Source organism: Ochotona curzoniae, unplaced genomic scaffold (genome assembly GCF_017591425.1).
Source record: "Ochotona curzoniae isolate NIBS_2020 unplaced genomic scaffold, NIBS_Ocur_1.0 contig_3527, whole genome shotgun sequence".
NCBI lineage: Eukaryota > Metazoa > Chordata > Mammalia > Lagomorpha > Ochotonidae > Ochotona > Ochotona curzoniae.
This window is the reverse complement of record NW_024465897.1, coordinates 1880161-1888311: the sequence shown is the minus strand read 5'-3', so window position 1 is coordinate 1888311 and position 8151 is coordinate 1880161.

Sequence of the window (8151 nt, the reverse complement as noted above, 5' to 3'; positions counted from 1 at the left end):
CCTGCCCCCGCTTTGTCAGCCACAGGGCATGCCCAACAGTCTCCACTGATGGGAAGACACCTGTGTTTATAACAGCAAGTCAGATTTCTTGGACCATTTGAATCGTCAATCAAACCTTTGCAGGAGAAAAGCCGCCATTTGTAAGGTGAGTCTAGACTTTCCTCTGTGGGATGAACTGCACGTGTGTTTGTCTTGCAGTATTCATTAAAATCATAAAAACAGGGTGTGGGCCTCATGATGTAGCCGTGAAAATGACCTCGGGACCTCTGACACTTGTGATCCCCATGCCCCATATCATAGTGGCCGGTGGCTCCCAATTCCAACTTCCTGCTAAATGTGCACTCTGGAAGGAAGCCGGGGTGACTGGAGTAGTTGAGTCCCTGCCTCCCACATGGGAGAGCCGGACTGAGCTCCAGGCTCCTGTTCAGCCTGGTTCAGCCCTAGCCAGTTGGGAGATAAAATAGTAGATCTCTCTGTGGTGGTCTGTCTGTGGTGGTTTCCAAATAAATAAACAAAACATATTTAAGAATTACGTAAAACTGGGCTAGTACTGTGGCTTACAGGGTTAAGTAGCAGGCAGCAATACTGGCATTCTGAATGGGCGTGGCTCATTTCCCAGCAGCTCCACTTCCGATCCAGCTCTGCTAATGGCCTGGGAAAAGTAGCAGAAGGTGGCCCAAGTGTTTAGGCTCTTGCACCCACGCGGGAGGCCTGGAAGAAACTCCTGGCTCCCGGCTTTGGCCTGACTCAGTCCTGGCCACTATGGCCACTCGGGGGAATGAAGAAACAGAGGATCTCTCCCTCTCTCTGTAACTCTTAAATAAATAGATCTTATGTGTCCACTTGGCTGGCCCTGATTGCCCAGATGCTTGGAATTATACTAGAGGCTGTAGTGATGGTGTTTTGGGGTGGGATTAACTTTGAAATCAGTGGACTTTGAATAAAGCGCATTGCCTTCCAGACAGTCAAAGGTCTTCGTACCCACTTCCCTGGGCAGGAGGTAACTTTGCAGGTAGACAGGGCTTCAGAGTTGGACCCCTGGGTCTCCACTCTGCCCACTCTATAGGCTGGGATCTTGCCACACTCCAAAGCGTGCAAATCAGCTCTCTCTCCTGGCCCATTTACTGGTGGCAAACAGGGTGACTGCCCATAGCCAGAAGGGGCTGTCACGAACTGAGCCGAGATGGTGGTTCCACACTCAAGACATGGACATCAAGCTGGGGAATTCTTGCTGCAACAGAGATGGGGTTCAAATACTATGCATGTGGCAATGAACTCTAAAGACTGTGAGGAAGAAAAGATGAAATCCATACTTAATTCTCATATGTGCAAAATGCTGCCATGGTGGAGAGTGGGTACTGAGAGCCCTGAGAGCTTGGTTGGGAAGTCAGGGAGGGCTTCTTGGAGGAAGTGACATTTAACGGAGATCTGAAAGAAGTATATGAGTCAGCTGCGAGTGGCAAGAACCTTCTGGTGGATGCCCAAGGAAGTCCTGCGTGAGTAGGGTGAAATGGATGGAGCGAGTGAGGGAGTTGAGACTAGAAAGGGTGCAGGAAGGTGGGCAGACGGCCACAGCTCAAGCTGAGGAATATGACCCCTAGTTTAAGGCACATGGAAGGTTACTGAAGGTTTGCTGTGGAAAGGGAGCCCCCGATCATTTCTTCACACTTTTTGTTTTCTGTTACCTGTTTGAAAGGATCAGTTACAGAAAGAGAATCTTCCATCTATTGGTTCACTCCCCAAATGGCTGCGATGATGAGCTGGGCCAGGTCAAAGCTGGGAATGTGAACTCCATCTGGGGCTTCTACATGGGTGATGAGGGTCCAAGTCCTCGGGCCACCTTCCGTTGCTTTCCCAGGTGCATTAGCTGGGGCTGTTGGAGTCAGCATTCTGACGAGGGATATGGGTATTGCAGGCAGTTACTCAAGCTGCTGCAGCACCACAGTACCAAGACCATGTTCTTCATGTTTTGTTAGTCTTTGTTCTCTGCCTTCATCCCTGGGGTCGTTTTTGGTTATACATCCTCAAGTCCACTAATCCCTTTTCCTGCAGTATCTGCCTGTGCTGTTTATCCCATCCAATGCAGTGTTCGTCTCACACATGATAGTTTTCATCTTTAGAAATCCCACCTGGATCTCTGTATAGCCTTCATCTCCTTCCTCGTATTGTTTCTCTTTTCCTCTCACTACTTGAACAACAGGAGTGTGTTTATAGCAGCTTCTCTAATGCTCATGTCTGCTAACTCCATCAGCTCTGCCAAAGCTCATCTGCCCTGCTCCTGGAGGAGTCTCCTCCAGGGTCGGGGCCACCTGTGCTGCTCTCCATGCGCCCAGCAGCAGCTGGTTGGCTGCCAGATAGCGTCCCTTAATTGTGGACACATGATGGAATGCTGTGTTTTTTTGAGGAGCATTTGTCCTCAGGCTGATGTACCAGTAATACCTTGGAGTTGGTTTCACGCCTTGGAGATTTGCTTTTAAACTTTCTCAGGGTGGGTCCATCATGGCTTTTAAGGCCAGGATGACTCACTCGCATTTCCGAGGCACGGCCCTGCGTGTTGGAAGGCTTTTTGCACTCTGAGACCATTTCCAGTCCTGCCTGTGTGTGCCCCAGGAGCTATCTGGCTTACGGTTTTCTGCTGGCTCTCCCCTCCCCAGTGCAAAGTAGCTCGCAAACATTCCCATCACCGCCCAACCAGAGACTTGAGAATGCTCTGACATTGTCATCTGGGGAGCCAAACTAACTCGGGTCTCTCTTATGCCTGGGCCAATGTGACGACACTCTGAATGTCTGTGTCACCATCACATTTAGGCTTTGAAATCTCAGCTCCTGACAGTGAAGGCGTTAGCTAGTAGGAATTACAAAAATCCTAAATGGGATGTGTTCTGTCAGCCAGAGAGAGAGAGAGAGAGAGATCCAGGTCCTTCCCCTGTGTGAAATTACAATGAAAAGACTTCATCTATCTAAGAACCAGGAGGTAGGTCCTCACCGGACACCAAGTCGACCAGCACTTTGACCTTGGACTTTGCAGCCTCCTGGCCTGGCTGAAATAAAAGTGCACAATTTCTAAGCTACCCAGTCCACAGTGTTCTGTTATAGATAGCTGAACAAAGACCTTCTAGATGTGGTGCAGCGGGTTCATCCCAGCGGCTGGTTCTGATCCACCTTCCTGTTAACGTATGTGGGAAGGAAGCAGATGGTGCCCAAGGCCTAGGGCCCCTGCCGCCCACACGGGAGACCTGAATGGAGTGCCTGGCACTGGGCTTCAGCTTGGTACGTACGGCCTTGGTCCATACTCCTCTAGCCTTGCGGGGAGATTTTCTTCCTTCTTTTCCCTCTCCCACTCTTCGTCCCTCCTTCTTCCTCTTTCCCTCTCTTTTACTTTTCTGTTGTTCTGCCTTTCAAATAACAAATCAATTAATTTTAAAAGAGACCTTTGAGATGAGGTTGGAAGTGGGGGTGTTGAGCCCCCCTCTGGCTCCGAGCCCTGGCGCCTGTCACCCATGGTCCTCTGGTCTCTTTGTTACTTCAGCCAAGAAGATGTGGGTTTCTAGAAGGGAGACTGTGGAACTCGTGAGCATCTCGGTGCTGGTTTAATATCGCTTTGGTGAAATGACAGAAAAGAATTGGGGATCCCTCTATAGTTTTGTTCTGAAATTACCTTCTGAATCCAAGCTTATACCTCATTTTTTTTTCCCCCTGTGGTCATTTACCTCCGTCAATAAGCAATGGGATCTGCTTTCCTGACTTTCCCTGAATAAAATCTGTGAAATTCAGTGATGTGAGCATCCTGCTTTAAAATAACCCTCTCACAGGGGTCTTGTGGTTTTGATGTTTCCCCGTTCTGTTGTTTGCCTGTAGTAATGCCGGGCTCAGTGATGCAAACTCAGCCACAGTAGATATTTTGGAGAAGTGAGACTCAGGACTGGACATTCCAGGTGGACAGATCAGAAGCTTCTAGAGATGGATTGTTGGGAGGCACTATGGGGGTGGGGGAAGTGAGCATCTGCGCTAGGAAACTTAATCTCTTGCTGTCTTAGCTAGGGTCTCAGACAGAAGGGAAGGAGCCGTGACCTATTAAAGAGAAGCTCTTGCTTTTCATTTATTTCTTCTTTAAGTTGAGTTCCATTCAAGTAACACATAATTAACCGTGTTAAAGTGTACAGTTCTCTGGCGTGTAATGCATTCACATATTATACGATCATTACCCCAGAAGGAAACTTTACGTCCCACTGCGGTAACTCCCCAGCCTTCCCCAGCCCCTGGGGGAGCCCTCTCCGCCCCTTTTCTGCACAAGATTTCTAACTGCTTGAATTGGTACTAAGCATGTCTTTTTTCGAGGTCTTGAGGCATGGAGGAAAGAGCACACGTGAGCTCCTTCAGGGCTACGCTTCTCAGTTTTCTGTGTGGCCCTGGGCTGGCTGCTTCGTTTCCCCAAGCCTCAAGTTGGGAATAGTATACTTTAGTAGACAGGGCAGGGGGTCTTTCTCAAGAAGCGAAATTGAATACAGTGGCTGCCAGCAGTCCGTGGGCAGTGCAAGGACAAATCTCCCTTCTTGTTTCTCTCTGGGAAACTTGGACTTGATCCTGATGTTCTTCCCTCTAAACCTTGGGGACTTAGAGTCAAACAGGTGTCAGGGCATCAACCTTTATGTTTCTCCGTCTTCAACACTTTGCAGGGTTCATAGACACCCAAGAACAGGTGAAGTGAAGAGGTAGTTGCGGAGAGTGCATTATCCGGGGTTCATCACCGGCATTCCATGGGAACCTTCAACCCCTCAGAAAGGAGATCTGAGGGTTAACAAACAGCGTTTCTCCTTGGGGTTCTCTGCTGGGTCTCTGTGCCTTAGATGCTTCCTCTTGAGTACCATGACAGCAGGAGATGATGGATAAGAACTCTGGGGCTGGGACCAAGTTCATCCTGTGACCTTGTACACTCCCAGTGGTGCTGGCCTCCCAAGCGCAGGAAGCACAGCAGTGAGGTCGTAGCTGGGCTCTCCACCTTCGCCTGCTGCCTCCCTCACACGTGCTCAGGACACTTATGGGAATGGCTTGTCATCAGCAGTCAGGAAGGGTTCCAAGCTTTTCTGCAACTCCTGTGAACTTCTGAAATGGATTCTGAAGGTCAAGGGTGATCTGGTTCCATTCCACCATCTCTATCAACTGCAGGATAATAAGGGCTACAGGGTCTCTGGTAAGTAAGCCACTTTACAAGCATGTCTTAGCAAACTCAGGGGTCTCAGGGTGAATGTGGGACTGGCTGTCCTCCAATCCTTTGCTGGGGGATACATGAGCCCCAGAGGAGAGGCTGCGAGCCTTATAAAGTCCTACGAGGGATCTGGTCTGACCTCCTGCATCCAAAGGGAAATTTTTTTCCCTCCCAGTGGTCAGTGAGACATAAGCCGACCTGCGTAAGCAAGTGCTGGAGCGGACTTGGGATGAGCTGGATCCTGTTTCTGCAATGTTGGTAAAGCCCCAAGAATGCAGTCCTGGAGCGTGGAGAACGCTCAGTGCTCAGGACGAGCTGTGGCGTATGCCACAGCCCCGGTGCACTGGGCTTGTTAGGTTCAGGGTGAAGAGGTTCGGTGAATCAGGGGCCAGGGTGAGGGAGTGAAGAAGGAGGCCTGGTTGAGGCTCCAGCTGGGGGAAAGGGGCAGTCCATCATCTTGTCCAAATCTTGTTCTGATTCAGTAATGAGCTCCCACTGTTTTCTGACAGGTAGGCCAGGGTCACTGATGGCTCCGCAGCCAGAAGCCCGAGTTAAGGCCACTGTGTCAGTAGTCTTTCCAGACAGCGGCACCTCTGGAAACAGAATGAGAAGATCTGGAGGTGCATGTCTTTGCTGCTCTGGAAGCTCTTGCCAAGCCTGGGGTAGATGTCTCGGTATCACCTCTAGGAAGGAAGGGGATCCAGGAGCCCTGACAACGCACGGGCTGTGGTTTGCCCACTTGGACCATCTTTCTTGGGCCTTTTCCTTCCTCTGGATCTATAGCCTTCTGGAGAAATGTGGCTTTTATACCCTACATGCAGGACCTGGGGAGGGTGGGAAATTGGGTGGGCCTTCTCCCTTAATACCCCCTTTTAAACATGAAGGAAACAATATGGAAATAATAGTCTTAACCACTTTCCTATAGCCCTTGAACCTTTTTACCCCAATTAACTATGTAAAGATTGTGAAAGATACAATAAAAAAAGAAAAAGAAATGTGGCTTTTGTTCACCCCATCTTCTGAAAAGAAGCAAGGAGGAGAGGGGTGGATACCTGAGAGCTAGAACGGAAAGCCAGTGTCCGGCCCAGGATGTGGAGGTGGGAGAGCCGGAAGTGAGACAAGCAGTGGTAAGAAGCTAGACCTTCTGGTGAAGAACTGGTCACATCAGCCATGGTCAGAACTGTAGACTTTTCCTAAGAGCAGTCAGTGAGAAAGCTGGAACAGATTGAAGTGGCACAAGGGTAAGAGTGCACTTGACCCAAAGGACCCCTAGGGCTGCAACGTGGGAAGGAATGGGCTGGTGGGCAGGGAACCCAACTCAGGGATGGGCTTTAAATTGGGTGAACTTAACAAGGTAGAGAGAAACCAAGAGTAAGCTTTTGTTTTGTATAAATAGTGGTGCCCTTGGCTAAGAGAAGGGAGCAGGGTGCTGGTGGGAGTTTACACTTGGATGTTCTGAGTCAGAGACTCCTATTTGATACCAGGCAGGCAAACCTATCCAGTTGGCAGCTGGAGAGAGCTCTCAGGGGAGGCGTAGGCCTGGGGAATGTTGAACTGGTTTGGTGAGTGAAGCTGTGGAGACGTTAAACCACCTCTAGGAAGAATGGGACATGAGGAGACCCAGAACAAAGCCCCAGGGAATGGGCAAGGTGACTGAGAAGTGCAGGTGGGATGGAAGGAGGAAATCGGAGGCGGTCAGGCTCGTGGGGGTCAGGGCAAGAGTGTGCTGGTGTTGCAGCATAGTGGGTAAAACCACTAATTGTGATGCTGACATCCCACACTATATTGTTTCATATCTGGCTGCTGCACTTCTGATCCAGCTGCTTGATAATGGCTGAGGAAAAGTAGCAGAAGGTGGCCTAAGTACTTGGCTCCCTGGCACTCATGTGGGAGACCTGGAAGAATCTCTTGTCTCCTTGGTTTGGCCTGACCCAATCCTGGCCTTTACAGCCGTTCAGGGAGTAAGCAAGCAGATGGATGATCTTTCGTCTCACTTTCACAGAAATAAACGAATAAGTATAAAGTGTGTTTCCAGACAGTGGACAAGCATCGGAAGCTTCTGGTAGGCCATGGAAAAATCTGTTAGATTTTGCGACTAGAGACCATCGTGATATCCTTCATGATAACAGCAGCCTGGTAGAGGTGAGCATAGATGGGGTGAGCTGGGGGATGAGAATGTTGGGAAGAACCCAGAACAAGAGGTTTGGCTGCACAGTGAATGCAGGGCAGGCGACCGAGGAAGTTGCAAGTATGGGAGACCTGAGGTGTCTGTGTGTCTATGATGAAGGCCCCTCTGTAGATGGGAGATCAGCCAATCCAGGGGAGGATACTGCATCATTTTGCTAATGTTCCAATGACAATACAGCCTTGTATACACGTCCCTATGAACCCGTTTAGTCATGTCCTTAGGATGAATTTCCAGGAATGGAATTGCTTGGTAGAAAGCTATACACATTTTAAATTTAGGTATGTATTTTCAATTACCCTGTACAACTGTTCAGCTAGTTCAGGAGGCTATTATTTATTTATTTCATAACCTTTGGATATTCTCCACTTGTAGGATATTTGTTGATATGATTGACAAAATATTTCTCACTGGATTTTTTTGAAGATTCATTTTCAAGACAGAGTAACAGAAGAGGGAGAGAAGAAAGAGAGAGAAAGATCTTTTATCTACTCCCCAAATGGCTGTGACAAGTTGGGCTGGACCAGGCTGAAGCCAGGAGCTCAGAACTCCACTGGCTCACCCATGTAGGTAGCAGGGCCCAGCTACTTGAGCCATCCTCCACTGTTTTGCTGGAAAGCTAAATTAGAAGTGGAGGAGCGTGAAGGAGCATGGAGGAGCTGGGCTTAGAACTGCACTCTGCTATGAAAGGTTGGCATCCTAATTAGTGGCTTAAACCACTGCACCACATGGCTGTCCCTCTCATGGCATTGTTTGTATA